Consider the following 16917-nt stretch of genomic DNA (forward strand, 5'->3'; position numbering starts at 1 on the left):
TCATTCTGGACAACTTTTTTATACATATTATCGCTACTTGGCTTTAGTTTCCGAGATATTTGCAAAAAGCTTTAATACAATTTATGTTACGATTATATTTTATTTTGGAGCAGACGGTTGCATTTTTATACAGTCCGACCTAAACTTAACCCACTGGAAAAAGAGATAATCATTTTTAATATTATGTAAATAAAAAAGAAAAATTAATTAGTCAGGCAAAATTGTTATACTTTACATAAAATATAAAGTTCAAACCTATTATCTTAGAAAATGAAACCTCAAACGAAAAAATATTATCCTGCATTGTCTATTCTTTTTTCCATGTCATTGCAAGTACAAATGGCATTACCTACACATAGATCTCGATTCTTATCATCATGCTCTCTCCTGCAAAATATTCAGTGAAACTTACAAAATCTTTACGATCAACATCATCTAATTACATCCGTTTACCAATTTCATTATTAATTACACGGTATTCTGTGCCATAAATTTATACTAGGTATCCTTCAGAAATTCATCACAATTTTCATCAGATCTACATATTTAGATACCATTTTTCAGAAACTCAACATGATTTTCTTCGGATCTGTATTATGATTAAATTTTATTATCCTGTGCTTTAAAGTGTTCCGTACACGCTGCAAAATAATCAGTAAATATTATAAACTCAACTGACAACCATTATTACCTAATTTCTGTAATCTCACGAACATCCATTTATTACTAGCAGTTACTACCAACATTGCCTTCTGCGAAACAGTTGCAAAAGTACCCTCAATTAGAAACTAACAGACGTATCCTTGGGATAATTTCCGACTTTCTTATCTTTTTAACTCCATCCATTTCCATGGTAATCTCAGTGGTTTCCGATTTTTCTGCGGCCCTCCTGCCACCCTCTTGGTTCCTTACATTGGCCGTGACTAACGCTATTCGGAGTGCGTTGGAAAGGGCTCCAGGTATTTCCATACATCCCATTCTTGAATTCTCTCTAAAAAAGAAAGAAAAACGAACTTTAATTTAAATTTCTTTTAGTATCCTTCTTACAATTAATTAAAATGTTCTGTATAGCATGTTTTCATTTTTTAAAAATATGTTGAAATCAGGGACTATGATGTTTGTTACCCAAATTTACAAATTTATAATATAAACGTTAGCATCTTACAATTATTTTAAATTGTTTTCATCAGAAATAATCGTTATAATTACACAAACTTCTTTGGTTAAAAATTCCGTCACCGATAATGATTATCAATAACTAAAAATAGTTCATTACAGTTATGGTTATGTATAAACAAAACAATATTTATCGTTAATAATAGTTATCGATAACCGTAGAAATGTCCACTGATAATGATTATTTGTAAGCAGAACACTCAAAAATTAATATTTTTGAATCACTTAATTTTTTCAAAACATCTGTTACAATTTAGTAGGTTTTTTTATTGCCAAGGAGAGGTAACTTTTTTTTCAAATAACTTCTCTCGTTAGAATTTTGAGAATATTTGCTATTTTTGGCCACTGGTTGAAACATTCGAAATACTCCATATTTTTTACCTTTTAAACTTTATTTACTCTAATTGTTTTTAAGATGCCAATTTATAATGTTCTATTACTCGTAAGTACCTTTGAATATCGATAGGACGTTTTATTGTAATACCACGTACATATGTTGAAACCACTAATTTCTTAACAATTTTTGTGTATAAATTGTACGTATATTTAAAAATATTAATTAAATCTGTGTTGAGAATTTTGGATCTTAATAGCCGAAATAATAGTATAGGAACACTAAATATACACTTTGAATTTATATTAGAATAGTTATATATTTATTCGATAAATGATTCCAAAGATATTCATCGATACACACTTGCACGCGTCTCAGCACTTTCTCCCATAACAGATTGTTAACTGGACAGTTTACATTCCTTTGTTTTCGAGACGCCGCGCACACACATACTTCCACACACTGATATTCACATACAAGTCTAACCTAGTCTAGCACATAAAATTATACATATCTCAATAATATGATTTCAAGTCATTTCTAGATAGAAATGTCTTATTTCGCTCCTTTTATAAAATTAAAATGTTCTATCTGAAGCATTTAATTCGTTAATACATTTTTATCTATTTATTTATTTATTTTTTTTTTTTCATTATCCAGTGCTATCATCTATGTATTATTTACCTGTATGCTTAGTTATAATTGTAGAGGTAGATGTAGGCTGTTACGAAAAGCTGACTAAATTAAATCGATTAAAGAAAATCAAGAATCACAGGAAGAAAATGTAAAACCTCAGTCTTTTCAGTTTCCAACTGCATCTAGAAGCATCAGATGGTAGCGTCTCCTGTATGTCTCAGACTCATTTGCATATACTGAAACAATGAAGAAACACGCTTCTGTTTTCCAATAAGGGTCATTCCACATCGAATCTATCATTTTTTGACGTCGAAGATAGGAATTTTTTCAGTGAAATATCATATAATTTACACGAATTTCTCATTTTCCTGAAAATGGAATTCAGAAACGGTTTTTGTAATGGAGTTGCTCCTTTTGAGCTTTAATCTGTATGGTTAGATATATTTAAATAAAATTTTGTTTGCATTAAAAGATCAGTATTTTGTGATGTTGGAAATTATAAACACACGTCTGTCTTTCAATTTTGAAAATTTTACTTCTAACTGATTTTCGAATATTGAATCCGCCTTAAACGTATGTAAGTACATGTCTGACAATCGTCTGCTTCAATAGCAAACTGCAGACGTAAATATATTGCAATCAATTTCGATCATGATTAAGAAATGTGGACAAAATCTTTTGTTTCTTTTCAAGCGAATGAAACTCTATTAGAATATATTGAGAGTAAATGTGTTCTGTATTTCTGTGCGGTGTGCAAAGTTTAAAAGGATATATTAATTCTTTCTTGTTGTTTATACAATTGATATTCAAAGTAACGCGTTTGGATATTGATTAAAAATTCATTTTTGATTGAAAATAATCTCACCAAACGCTTGGAATGCCCATTTATATTTAACTTACTTTACTGGTCTTTTTTTGTTCTGAGGTGCTTTGCAATCTGAGCACGCTTTTCCTGGAAAGAGTGCTAGACAAGGCTCTATTGTCTAAGGATGGAATTTCCTTAGCCGTACTGCAGCGTCTTACGCGGTTGCGTCTGAAATCCCCAGTCTGAGTCTTAAATCCGAATTCTATGGGTAACATTGTTTGCCTGTCTGCACCACTCACATAGCAACACCAACTGATATACGCGTCCGACGCTTGTATTGATACACATAGCACACACGACTGTACTAATATCATTGACAGCAATGCTGCTATTTTTCCACAAACGAGTTTAAATGTTGCGTCGGGTGTTTAGATACTACGTGACCTTGTAATGATTTCGATAAACAACTCTATAATAAGTACCTTTTTTAGCGTTTATTCACAAAACATTTTTAATATAATAATAACTATATAATAATATAATATAATAATAATAATAACATAATCGTGAGATATTGACTGAAATGGCGCGGGTCAATAAAATATTAGTTTCTCCTCTCATGTCACAAAAAAAAAATTTTTTTTTTTTTTTTTTTTTCGTGGAGGAAATCTTCATAGACACCTTAATACCCATTCAAAGTGGTGGGGCATAAGGTAGTGCCGGATTCTTACCGGCTAAAACCTCCACGGGCGGGGGATCAGTAGCCAGTGCGCGAGTTTCCTCGGGCCCCTGGGTGCCTAACATCATCAAGCACCCTTTATTACTAAGGTGCAATCCCAGAAGATACGTGCACCTACAACAATATGGCAAGAGCGGGGCTGTCACTTGCCTGTTGCATATTTTTCTTTTCAGAAAAATTGTATAATGGGGTTTTATCATTAATTTTGCCTCCTTTTCCGAGGATTCGAACTCGCCACACACACCACGCGTCGCTTTCAGTTCTGGGCTTTAACGCGCGTAGCTGGCTACCCCGCCGAGCTTCTAGCTGATTGGAAAGTATTTGAATCTTAAGGTGGCAATGTATATCATAGGAAGTATTCTAATTAGCCTTATCTTATATAATATATTATCTTATGTAATAAGAATTATCTTTTTTGTCGAAATTGAGAGATTAAAATATAGCACCTGTTCATTTCTTAAAAATTAATTTACATACAAAATGTTACTCACACATACATGCCTGTATTTATCATATTTCTTAATTATTTTACTGTTACGATATATTACATTCCAATTCTTGTATTAGACATCTTTAAATTAATTGTAAACTGCTATTACTGAAATATTCATTGCCGTTCTGCAAACATATTTCATCGTAAAACGAATAAAGCACGACTTGATCTTGTCTAATTTTTTTTCTCTCTTTCTTTCTACGAATTTTATTTTTCATCCAACTGGCGTCTACTGATTGTCAATTGCGATTCTACACGGTCGCATTCTAATCTCTACTCTTTCGTTCCCTTCAGGTATCTACATACCCTTTTCACAGCGTTCAAATGTATTGCTTTTGAGTTCTGATTATATTGTGACAGTTTACTTGCCGTGTACAAAATATCTCGATCCGATAGCTATATATTGGATTGGCAACTAAGTCATTGCGGATTTTGTCAGCTGGTATTGACAAAATCCGCAATCACTTAGTTGCCAATCCAGTAAATCTACTACCACTAATCTCAGTAGTCTCGGTAATTTTTTGTATTTGGTCTTATTCGGTGTCAGGACCGGCACACTTCAAAATCGATAGGCTGATGACTTTTCTCCTTCTCTTCTTCTTTCTTTTCCTCATTTTTTTGTAACTCTGGCCACCCTGTTCCTATTTCTAACAGCATGTGGTCCGACTCTGTTCTTTTTCCTACTTTCATGTCGATTATTTCTTCTGTCGCCTCCTGATTGCCAATCACATAATCTATTACCGAGTTTTCTCTCTCCCCAATATATGTTCACTCCTCTCCATCATATCTCTTCCATTGATTATCATCCAGCCTCTCTCATCCAAGTACTTTGGCAGAGTTCTTCCTTCCATGTTTATTGTCTTGTCTTTTGATCGCAGGTTTTTTCTTTCCCTAGATCCTCGTTTATCGGCCCTCCCTCTTCTCCCGTTCTTGCATTCCAGTCTCCGCCGATGATCATCACTTCCTCTTCTCTTCCGTCTACTCTTTCCTCTATTTCTTTCCATGTCCCTTTTGTGTCTTGATTATAAACTACCATTACCCTATACGTCTTATTATTGTATACTATATTTCTTTCCACTATATTATCATTTATTTCTTTGTATTCTATTTCTCTCAGTTCCTTATTTATACCCGTTATTATGCCCTCCTTTGCTCTTCCTTTTTTACTTACTCTCATTGCTGCCCTGCATTTCCAGTCGTATTCTTTGAATAGTCTATATTTTAGTTTTTCGCAATTGTCTTCCTCTATCCATGTTTCCGTGAGTCCGATCACGTCGAATGACTTCAAATATTCCCACACCTCTTTGTCCTTAATTATTAACCCTGCTACATTCCAGAAGCACATTTTCGTCCCCTTTGTAGTCCCCCCCCCCTTTTCCCCTTTTTTCATTTTTCTCCCCCTCTCTTTCTTTCTTCTTCCAGCCTCTCCTCATTTTCGTTCCACCTGTACCATCTATTTTCTATTTGTAGTTTCTTACATCCTATCCTGACATATTCGCCTTTTTCTCTTCTTACTCTGCCTAGCCTTCTTATTTGTTGCTGTACCTCCCTTTCTTTTCTTGTCAGATCGTCATCTCTGTATAGCTCCTTTCCCAATTTGCTTTTCTCCTTCATTGCCCTTATTTTTTCCACCAATGATTTCATCGTCGCCACTATTATTGTGTTTTTGTCCCCCACCCTTATCATATGTGTTCTTTCTACTTCTGCCTCTATTTTCATTTTTTCTCTTATGAACTTCTTTACTGTCTCTTCATTGCTTCCTTCGTTCCAGTCTGCTCCTTTGATTACTATGTTTCTTCTTCTCTTCTCTTTCTCTCTGCCCTGTCCTTCTCCTCCTAGATTCTTCTGATTCTGCTCAATAGTTTTTCCCTTTCCCAATCTTCTTTCTCTCTGTCTGTCTGTCTCTTTCTCTCTCTCTCGCTCTCTCTTTCCCTTCTTTTCCCTTTCCATTCCATTTCCCTCTTCTTCTTTTCCACTTGCCTTCCGAATATACCTTTTATTTCCTTTATCATTTTCTCTATTTTTTCCATCATTACCACCATTCCTCTCTCCCTCTTTGGTGTCTCATTTTCTGACAAGCTGTATTTATCCAATGTATTTTTTGAAATCTGCCTTATCTCCCGCTTTACCCTCGTTCCTTGGTCTTCGATGTTTGTCGCCATCTGTCGTTTCCCTACATTACTCTGTTTGAAGCGCTTGTATCTTCCTAACCTCTTCTCTTCTAGTTTTTCTTATTTGTATCTCTCTCTCGTTCCTGACTTCTTTTCGCTTTTCCTTCACTTTCTTCTCGTATGCTCACCCTTCATTTTCCCTCCTTCGTGTCACTTTGTGTTTCCTTCGCCTTTTTCCCTTCATATGTCACTTTTTCCACAGCGCTATCTGTCCGCGTGTTACCCTCCGAAACCGAAAGTCCATCATTTGTAATGATTATTCGTAATTAGAACACTCAAAAATTAATATTTTTTAATCGCATAATTTTTTCAAAACATCTTTTATAATTTAGTAGGTTTTTTTTATTGCCAAGGAGAGTTAACTTTTTTTTTAAATAGCTTCTCTTGTAAGAATTTTCGGAATAAATATTATTTTTGACCACTGATTGAAATATTCGAAGTTCTCCATATTTTTTACCTTTTAAACAAAGTCAGAAGGCTCTATGTAGCTTATAGGGATCTAGGAGCAGCCTAATTTATTTACTCTAATTGTTTTTTAGATATCTTTACCAATTTATAATGTTCTGTTGCAAAGTATCGTAAATTAAATAGTCCTACCTTCAAATGACGATCGGACATTTTATTCACGTACATATGTTGAAACCACTAATTTCTTAACAAATTTTTCTAGCTTTCATTTCTCTTCTTTATTTTCTCCTTATTACGTTTGTCTTTACGTGTAAATTGTACGTATATTTATAAATATTAATAAATGTGTGTTGAGAATTTTGGATCTTAATAGCCGAAATATAAGTATAGGAACACTAAATTTACACTTTAAATTTATATTAGAATAGTTATATATTTATTCGATAAACGATTCCAAAGATATTCATCGATACACATTTGCACGCGTCTCAGCACTTTCTCCCATAACAGATTGTTAACTGGACAGTTTACATTCCTTTGTTTTCGAGACGCCGCGCGCACACATACTTCCACACACTGATATTCGCATACAAGTCCAATTTAGTCTAGCAAATAAAGTTATATATATCTCAATAATATGATTTTAAGTCATTTCTAGATATAAATGTCTTATTTCGCTTCTTTCATAAAATTAAAATGTTCTATCTGAAGCATTTAATTCGTTAATACATTTTTATCTATTTATTTATTATTTTTGTTCATTATCTAGTGCTATCATCTATGTATTACGTATGCACCTGTATGCTTAGTTATAATTGTAGGTATAGGCTGTTACGAAAAAGTGATTATATTAAATCGATTAAAGAAAAGCGCCTTACGCGGTTGCGTCTGAAATTCGCAGTCTGAGTCATAAATCCGAATTCGATAGATAACGTTGATCGCCTCTCTACACCACTCACATAGTGATATACGCGTCCAGCGCTTGTATTGATACACATAGCACATACGACTATGATAATATCATTGACAGCAATGCTGCTATTTTTCGACAAACGAGTTTTAAGTGTTGCGTCGGGTGTTTAGATACTACGTGACCTAGTAATGATTTCGATAAACAACTCTATAATAAGTACCTTTTTTTAGCGTTTATTGACAAAACATTTTTAATATAATAATAACTATATAATAATATAATATAATAATAATAATAACATAATCGTGAGATATTGACTGAAATGGCGCGGGTCAATAAAATATTAGTTTCTCCTCTCATGTCACAAAAAAAAAATTTTTTTTTTTTTTTTTTTTTCGTGGAGGAAATCTTCATAGACACCTTAATACCCATTCAAAGTGGTGGGGCATAAGGTAGTGCCGGATTCTTACCGGCTAAAACCTCCACGGGCGGGGGATCAGTAGCCAGTGCGCGAGTTTCCTCGGGCCCCTGGGTGCCTAACATCATCAAGCACCCTTTATTACTAAGGTGCAATCCCAGAAGATACGTGCACCTACAACAATATGGCAAGAGCGGGGCTGTCACTTGCCTGTTGCATATTTTTCTTTTCAGAAAAACTCGATAAAGAGAGGTAACAAATCGTAATTCTTATTTTCATCAAATGCCGAGGATTCGAACTCGGCACGCCACGCGTCGCCTTTAGTTCTGGGCTTTAACGAGCGTAGCTGGCTACACCGCCGAGGTTCTAGCTGATTGGGAAGTATTTGATTCTTAATGTGGCAATGTATATCAGGAAGTATTCTAATTAGCCTCTTGATGTATTATACATTATATGTTATAATTATAATTAACTATATATATAATTATTCGCTAATATACAAAATGCCATAAACAAAATAGCGTTTTTAATCTTTTCTAGCGTTTATTCACAAAACATTTTTAATATAATAATAACTATATAATAATATAATATAATAATAATAATAACATAATCGTGTGATATTGATTGAAATGTAGCAGTTCAATAAAATATTAGTTTCTTCTTTCATACTACAAAAAAATTTTTTTTTTTTATCGTAGAGGAAATCTTCAATAGACACCTACCACCTTATGGGGGCGGCAGAAGGTAGTGCCGGATTCTTACCGGCTAAAACCTCCACGGGCGAGACTGTAGAATAATGTGATCAATCGTCGGGGGCCCCTGTGTGTTTAAAACACTTCAGTTCCTTATACAGCGCACTTCCAGAAAGTACACCCACACAATACACACGAGGAAGGGGCTTGGCCGCATGCATGTTGTGTATTACTATTGAACAGAAATTCGAATTCCTTGGGTTCTTTGTACACAATAGCTCAATTGCAGGATTCGAACTCACGACGCCTTGTCTTCAGTTCTGAGCTTTATCAGGCGTTTTTTTTTTTATCTTTGTTTATTAATTCCAGGTTTTTTACATATTTTTTTTACATGATTTTTTTTCCAGAATAAACGCTGAATTCTAATTGTAGGGTGGTACAGGCAAAAGTACCGATACGCGACGGTACGACGTAGCCATGCATTATTACATTCTTTTCTCTTTTTTCTTTTTTTTTTTTTTTTTTTAAGATTATTATTGTTAAATAAAATAAAATTAAGCCGCTGTTGCGCTGTGCTTATGTACGATATTTTAATTTATGTCCTGAAAGCCTGGACGCAAAAACAGGACAGTTCGCTAGCCTATTAGGGAGGGACTGGGAGGGGTGGGGAGAGGTGTTCTGTGGGATTAGTATAATATTTGTTTATCTATTTACATATTTACATATTTACATATTTACACTTTTATTCGGTGAGCGTTGCCGTTCTGTGGCTCTTTATCTTGTTGTTTTTGTTGTGAATTCCGTATCCACCAATATTTTTTTGTGTTTTTTCTGTGTTTGTCTTCTGAATCCTTTTGGGGGAGGGCCATGTTGTATCTCCAACTAGTGTCTGCAGTACGGCCATCTAGGTTTTCCTCGTATTGAATAGATTTCATTCCTATTTTCCTTTGCATATGATAAATTATGGGTATGTTGTTTTGGTCTTGGAGATAGTTTCTTTCGTCTAGGTATAGAAAGGCTTCGGGGGGGATGTGGCCTGTTAACAGAGTGTTTTTGAAGTATGCGTCGTTTGGGTATAAGCAGCCGAAGATTAGGCTGTTTTCTTTGATCTTCGCGGCTTGCGAGAAGTGATTTCTCGTTAGTTTTAGGATGTGACAGTCGATGCGGTGGATGTTGGCTAAGTCGTATATTTTTTTTGTTTTTTACGTATTTTCTGTATCCGCTGTGTTCTGATCTGTAAATGCTCAGGCAAGCTCTGATGCATTTTCTTTCAAATATGCGAATTTTTTCCATTATTGACGCTGGTATGTTGTACCATATTGGGCAGCCGTAGGTTATAATGGGTCTTATTAGCGATTGGTAGCACATGATTTTTACTTTGCTATCGAGAATTCTGGAATAAAACAGCCTTTTTGTGTTCCAAAAAGCTTTGCTGGCTTTGGAGAGTTGGATTTCGATGTGTTGCTTATAATTTAGTTTTTCATCTATGTTTATTCCTAGGTATTTTACGCAATTTTTGTGTGGTATGAGGTTCTCTTCGTTTGCTTTTTCTTTTAGGCGGAATTTCCTGACTTGTTCCCTTTCAGCTGGGCCGATTTTGCTTGTCATGGGTCTGAATAGTATGGTTTCGCATTTGCTTTCGTTAATTTTTAGTTTCCATGTATGATAGTAATCGCTGATTTTGTTAAAGAGTTCTTGCAGTTCTGTTCTTATCGTTTTGGTTTTGCGGCCTGTTACGTAGGTGATTAGGTCATCCGCGAAGGCTATGGAGCGTTTATGTGTGGATGTGTTGAGGTTAAAGAGGTTTAGTAAGTCGTTATCGTAGATGCTGAAGAGTAGCGGGGAATTTACTGTTCCTTGTTGCAGGCCGTTCTCTATGGAGAATTCTTTGCTTGATGTGTACGAGCCGTCGGTCATTATAAATGTTTTGTTTGTTATCATATCCCAGACTATTTTAATTAGGTATTCGGGGAAGTTCTTTTTAATCATTTTATAAATGAGCCCTGGGATCCAGACTGTGTCGAAGGCTTTTTCGATGTCTATTAGGCAGGCGGCTACTCGCTGATTTGCGTTAAGTGCCCAGCAGATATCCGACGTAAGTTTATTTATTGCGTGGATTGTGGAGTGTTTGTGGCTGAAGCCGAATTGGTTTTCCGGGATTATCTTATTTTTTGAGCAGAAGGCTGCTAGGGGGTTGTTTATGATCATTTCGTATACTTTGCTTATGTTGGGGAGGAGGCTTATAGGTCGTAGGTTTGCGGGTGATGAACCGTCTTTATTTTTTTTTTTTTTGTAATGGCTATGAGTTTGGCTTTTTTCCATTTTTTGGGGAAGTACGTGTTGTTTAGCGCGTTATTAAACAGTACTGTGTAGTACCATTTTATTTTGTTTGGTAAGCGTTTAAGCGAGATGTTTGGGATGCCATCGAAGCCGGCGGATTTTTTGTTGTTTAGCGTGGAGAAGATTGTACTTAGTTGATTGTAGTTTGTAAAGTAGTTTATTTCTGGGTCTGGCTGTTTGGGGACGTTCGCTGTGTTTTCGTTTGAGAATGTGCAGACTATTTTGTTTAGCGCGATGTCTTGTTCTATTTTATTTTTTAGTTTGTTTGTTTCGGCGATGATAATTCTGTTTAATTGTTCTCGGCCCATGTGTTCGTTTTGTGTGCGTGTGTTGGAAAAGTGGGTGCCGATAATGTCTAGTTTTTCCGTTGTTTTTGATATTATGAAGTTGCCCTCTGTGTCTTTGTTGGTGTTGTGTATCTCGATGCCTGCTTCTTGTATGAGCGAGGCTTTTTCTGGAGGCAGTTTGAGGGGCGAGATGGAGTTTTGTTCCTTTGGTCTGAAAATTTAGAGTTATATAGAAAATATAGAGTTTGCGAATTCTTGTTTTAGTTGTGATTTTATTTCGTGTAGCAGGTACTTTAGGAATTCTATGTCTTCTCTTTTGTCGTAAGAGTAGTTGTGTCTTAGGTTGTTTAATTTGGATAGTATGTAGCTTTTATCTCGTTGTAGTTTTTTTATTTTATAGTTTACATAGGGCTCGCAGGAATCTTTTTCTTTTAGCGTCGGTACGGATTCTTGTAGGGCGATTTGTATATGTTTTTCTATTTCGTCTATGAACGAGTCGATTTGTCTGTCTGTTAGGTTGACATTGTTATAGATTTTTAGGTCGCAGTTCTGTTCGAGTAGGTTATGGAACTTTCTCCAGTCTGTCTTTTTGTAGTTGTACCTGGCTGTTTCGGTCTGTGTTTCGAGTGTTAGGCAGACATATGTGTTCTTGCTTATCTGAAATACTATGGCGTTATGGTCGCTGTCGTAATCTAGGGTTCTGAGAGTGTTATTTTGTCGTAAATTTTGGAATTTTATTCGCGCGTCTGCGAGGCATATGTCCAGGTAAGAGCGTCATTTTGGGTAAGAGGGTAGCTCGGAGCTGTAGAGGTTTGTTTTATAGTGAATGCTTCTATTGTCTAGCCAGTTTCTAATGAGCGTAGCTGCCTGTCCCGCCGAGGTTCCAGCTGATTGGAAAGTATTTCATTCATAACGTGGCAATGTATATCATAGGAAGTATTCTAATTAGCCTCTTGAAGGAGATGTACATTCTTCATAGCCCTCTCAAAATATAAGGGGTAAAGGTAAATAATTCCCTTAATTAAATCATTATTATTAAATCTATCATGTAGCTCTTAATGATATATTTTTGCTGCTATTATATTTCTTGTAGTAAGAGAAGGCCGTTCTAATTCCTGCCTCTTCTAATGCACTTATTTTCAAGATGCCTAGACTTGCGTTTTCTGTTGCATTGGCAGAGATTTTATAACATATGGGATCAGCATAAGTTATAAATAGGTCTAATTGGTAATTTGTAACAGAAGATTTGAACCTCAAGATTTAGGCCCGATGCAAACGATCGAATTTGCAACAAATGACCGTAACGGCAATGGGTTGGAAGAACAAGAAAATACATATGTATGTATCCTTCTTTTGCGAAACAGAAGAACTTTATTTATTTCTCTGCTTTTCCAATGGCACCGGAACGATGTCCTACGATAAAATATCGCTCATCTCTACCAAGCCTTAAGATACACAAATAAAATTAGCCATCATAGCCCTACATTTCCGTTAGCGGAATTTTCACATGTTTGTTACAAGTTGTATGTGTATTAATACAAGCGACAGGCGTGTATTTCGTAACTGATACCACTATGCGCTTGGCCCAGACAGACGATATAAATGTCGTCCATTTGATTCGGGTTTAAGAGCTTCTTCAAACGCAGCTGCGTACGACCGTCGTCGTTGACCGACGGTTCGGTTGAAGAAATCCGGCGTTAAATTGGGTGAGTGGCGCCGGGCGACTTTTCCAACCATCTACAACTTAGAATTTTTTTTTATTATTTAATTTCTACTTTATAATTTGTCCAGCTGAACATTTGGTAAATTTTTCTAACCTAATTGCTAAATAACGTGTGGATGGCTACCCCCGACGGGATACCATCTTCCAGTTGGGCTATTTTATTTCTTTAGCGAGGTCAGTGGAGTGTTTTCTTTTTAGTCTTCTTTCTATGAGAGTTTTGCTCGCTTCGACAGGTAGCTGGTTTGGATGTGTTGCCGTTCTTTCCTTGTATTTTTCTGCGTACCTGCCGATTTCTTCTTTGATCGTTGGTATTTTTAAGTCTTTGCGTATATCCTCGTTTCTGACGTACCATGGGGCGTTCACTATTGTTCTCAATATGTTCGATTGTAGCGACTCTAGTTTATTTATGTGGCTCATTGCTGCTATCCCTCATAGTGGTATTCCGTACGTCCAAATTGGTTTTATTATCGTTTTCTAGATTTTTAGTTTATTTTCTATGCTGAGTTTAGAGTTTCGGCTAATTAGCCAGTACATCTGTCTTCTTTTTATTCGTATTTTGTCTATAATTGATTTAGTATGTTGTTTCCATGTAAGTTGTGTGTCTAAGTGGAGTCCTAGGTATTTGACTTGCTTTGTTTGTGCTATGTGCGTGCCGTTTAGTAGGATGTTTGGTGGCATCTATCTTCGCAGTGTGTCTATAATGTCTATAGTATCTATATTGTCTATATTGTCTATAGTGTCTATAGTGTCTATAGTGTCTATAGTGTCTATAGTGTCTATAGTGTCTATAGTGTCTATAGGGTCTATAGGGTCTTTAGGGTCTTTAGGGTCTTTAGGGTCTTTAGGGTCTATAGGGTCTATAGGGTCTATTGGGTCTATAGGGTCTATAGTGTCTATAGGGTCTATAGGGTCTATAGGGTCTATGTTATCTATAGTGTCTATAGTGTCTATAGGGTCTATAGTGTTTATAGGGTCTATAGTATCTATAATGTCTATAGTGTCTATAGTGTTTATAGGGTCTATAGTGTTTATAGGGTCTATAGTGTCTATAGTGGGAGTGGTTCAAGGGACTTACTGTATGCATATGATAACTCTTTAAAACTTCTAAGAATGGTACCCTCTCAGATGTTTAGCAGCAGTGATATGCCGGACTGTGTCTCAATATTTAAACTAACATTTGTAAAATAATGACGTTTCTATTTCCCTTCCAAAAATTGAGAAAGTATATGTGGAGGTCTATTCATAACAATGGTAATATGGTAAAATAGAAAGTACTAGTATAGTATTTTGATTAAAATTTTCTTTATCTTTGAGATGTTATCATATATAACACATTGATTACGCTTTGAACTGAAATAAATATAACATAAACTGAGTCAAATATCGTGTGTTCTGCTCATTAGAATATAAGGATAAACAAAACTTCAAAATCGCTTACTATGTCAATGCTGATCTAACTCACGTAAACCGCACCCATCCACTTTGCGCCACGCCGCACCTACATCGAATATAACGCTGAGAGTTACTGTTATTCGCTAATCACATATGTACATCACGAGGTCATTGGAAATTTTCACAGTTCACGTCACGAATCTGTGGTGTGTTCGATCGAACAGTATGTTTAGACGTTCGCGCATGAGATTTCAAAGATGAAAGTTTTCTAGTACTATGTTGCGTAAAATGTTAATGCAGTTGCAAAGCGTATATTTAGATAATTATCGTTAATAGGTAGTGGTTATTCAAAGAAAATTGAATTTTTATTATCTCCACAATACTTAATCCAATTTTTATATTTATCAACATTTCATTTAATTTTTATATCTTTGCCCTACAATTTATCCTCCTTTTAGACAAATCTCATGCTACATTTTATGTAATGTATATCAAGTACTAACAAAATTTTAATAAAATTTCTCTAGGATACATAATTGCACACTCGCAGATGACATTTTATTTTTATTCTACTTTTTATTTAAAGTTTACACTGAATATGCTTGTGTCTGATACAGTTTCATTAAATATTATTGCAGATAATACGAATTCTTGATAACTAAACATTAAAATTTTGTGTATTATATATAGATGAATTAAAAGAAAATTACTAAAATGGTTATGTTACTCAATTTTTCTTTTTCTTATTGGTTACATAAAGTCGTCCCACAGGTTCATTTGTTTAAAAAATTTCAGCAATTGTAATGTTTTAATTTATATTTTATTATGTGGAATTAATATTAAAGTTTGATTTAGTAGCAGAAAATTTGCTGTAGTTTAAGATCAGGTAGTCGAGAGCAATATTTTTCTCTCTTTATTTTTTGATATTATAATACTTTTGCATAAACTACATTTTTAGTTCTGTTACTAATAGAAATTGATATGTATTGATTTTCTAAGTTTTTGATATCTGCATATATATATATATATATATATATATATATATAATATAATATAATTGTATATATATATATTTATGTAATGGTGTAATATTTTGGAAATCAGGCGATCGATTCGTGAAAACTCAGGAATCGATTTTCTAAGTCTTCTTCCCTGTCTTCTCAAAACTCTTCGCTTCTAATCTCTCTTCTCTTTCTAACTTGCTTTTCTTCTTTGTTCAATCTTCGCTTCTTGAAAGCCTGTTCTATTCTCCCTGCTAAGTTTCCGTCCTTCTCTATTTGTATTGTTCGGCCGTCTCCCAGTAAACACAGGCAAAGTCAAACCGTCGGTTGGTGTTTTATATTCTATCGAATTTACACACACACACACACACATATATATATACCAATGAGAGAATCATACATTTATTGCATATTTTATATATTTTACCTATTTGAATACCATTCAGATGAAATAATTGTTGATACTTTGACGTAACCGTTGAATGCTAATCTACTGTTACTGCGAAATTCTGCAATCTATTTGTATTAGGACTAATTGTAGTAACTCGTTGTTCGTTAATTCTTTGAGTACTTACGTTTAGCGCTGATTTTTCTATTTCGAATCTGAGAAGTTCGAACTCTATCGTCGGTAAATCGCCTAAAGTGTCTAGGCTACTATTTATCTATCGTCTTTTCGTAAACAATTTTCTCTTTTTCCTTCAGCTTCATTAAACCTGAGAATACTCTGTTACCTTGATCCAAAATGATAACTGAGACTATCTCTTGTCAGTGGTCAGAGAACGATTCCTGTTTTAAATATTCACGGTCGTTAGCGAAACTATTGCACGATCTGGTAATCGCTATAACTCGATATATCTCGAAAGCATCTTCGGTGCGAGGCAAAGCAACTTCACAGCGTCGTAGCCATGTGGCAACATTGCCTCTCCCTCTCTCTCTCTTCAATGTGCGAGCGTTTCGACTGCGCCAACTGAATGTTTCGTGCCTACTCCCCACAATTAGTTTCGTGATTTAAGACTCGCTATTATTTGTTATAAAAATCAACGTGGTAAATAGTATTCAAGAGATATTTCTGGGAAGTGACTATCAACTGACAGTCAAGCGAAACGCAGCCATGCAATAGAGGCCTGTTTGGTCATATTTTATATTCATTGCTCGGTTTCCTGAGAAGTAAGCGTAATAAAATGTACCCTATATCCTGGAGAAAATGTACTTTTCAATGTGAAAGAATTATTATCAAATCACTTAACTAGTTTTTCAGATTACCTCGGACACAAACACATACGTACCTATGCACAGACCTTCTCTGTTTTTATAAATATTATTACCAGTAGATTATATGAAAGATTCACAAGGAAAGGAAGAATGTCAATTTCAACGACTTTGAGT

At 35.0% G+C, this 16917-nt stretch overlaps 1 protein-coding gene and 4 long non-coding RNA genes across 7 annotated transcripts in view; 3 read left to right on the top strand and 2 right to left on the bottom strand.

Annotated features, from left to right (window-relative positions):
• LOC126926444 (uncharacterized) overlaps positions 1 to 16917 on the top strand; it is a 343177-nt gene that overhangs the window by 65664 nt on the left and 260596 nt on the right. The gene's annotated exons all lie outside the window — the stretch shown is intronic.
• LOC126926473 (uncharacterized) lies at positions 483 to 2056 on the bottom strand. The gene is made up of 3 exons (XR_007714641.1): positions 1627 to 2056; positions 692 to 991; positions 483 to 589 (listed from the first exon to the last, which is right to left on the bottom strand). It is a non-coding gene; the product is annotated as an uncharacterized LOC126926473 (long non-coding RNA).
• LOC126926471 (uncharacterized) overlaps positions 8027 to 16917 on the top strand; it is a 28315-nt gene continuing 19424 nt past the window's right edge. The window contains exons 1-3 of one of the 3 annotated variants that reach the window (XR_007714639.1): positions 8027 to 8532; positions 12378 to 13957; positions 14155 to 15066. This is a non-coding gene — a long non-coding RNA (uncharacterized LOC126926471). Of the gene's footprint in view, positions 8533 to 12377; positions 13958 to 14154; positions 15067 to 16917 lie in introns of those variants that run through there. The other 2 variants (XR_007714638.1, XR_007714637.1) reach the window with 2 other exon arrangements.
• On the bottom strand, positions 15082 to 16080 carry LOC126926457 (uncharacterized). Its single transcript, XR_007714617.1, has 2 exons — positions 15959 to 16080; positions 15082 to 15873 (listed from the first exon to the last, which is right to left on the bottom strand). It is a non-coding gene; the product is annotated as an uncharacterized LOC126926457 (long non-coding RNA).
• LOC126926466 (uncharacterized) lies at positions 15959 to 16284 on the top strand. Its single transcript, XR_007714629.1, has 2 exons — positions 15959 to 16071; positions 16113 to 16284. It is a non-coding gene; the product is annotated as an uncharacterized LOC126926466 (long non-coding RNA).

Source organism: Bombus affinis, chromosome 18, assembly GCF_024516045.1.
Source record: "Bombus affinis isolate iyBomAffi1 chromosome 18, iyBomAffi1.2, whole genome shotgun sequence".
In the NCBI taxonomy this organism is placed as follows: domain Eukaryota; kingdom Metazoa; phylum Arthropoda; class Insecta; order Hymenoptera; family Apidae; genus Bombus; species Bombus affinis.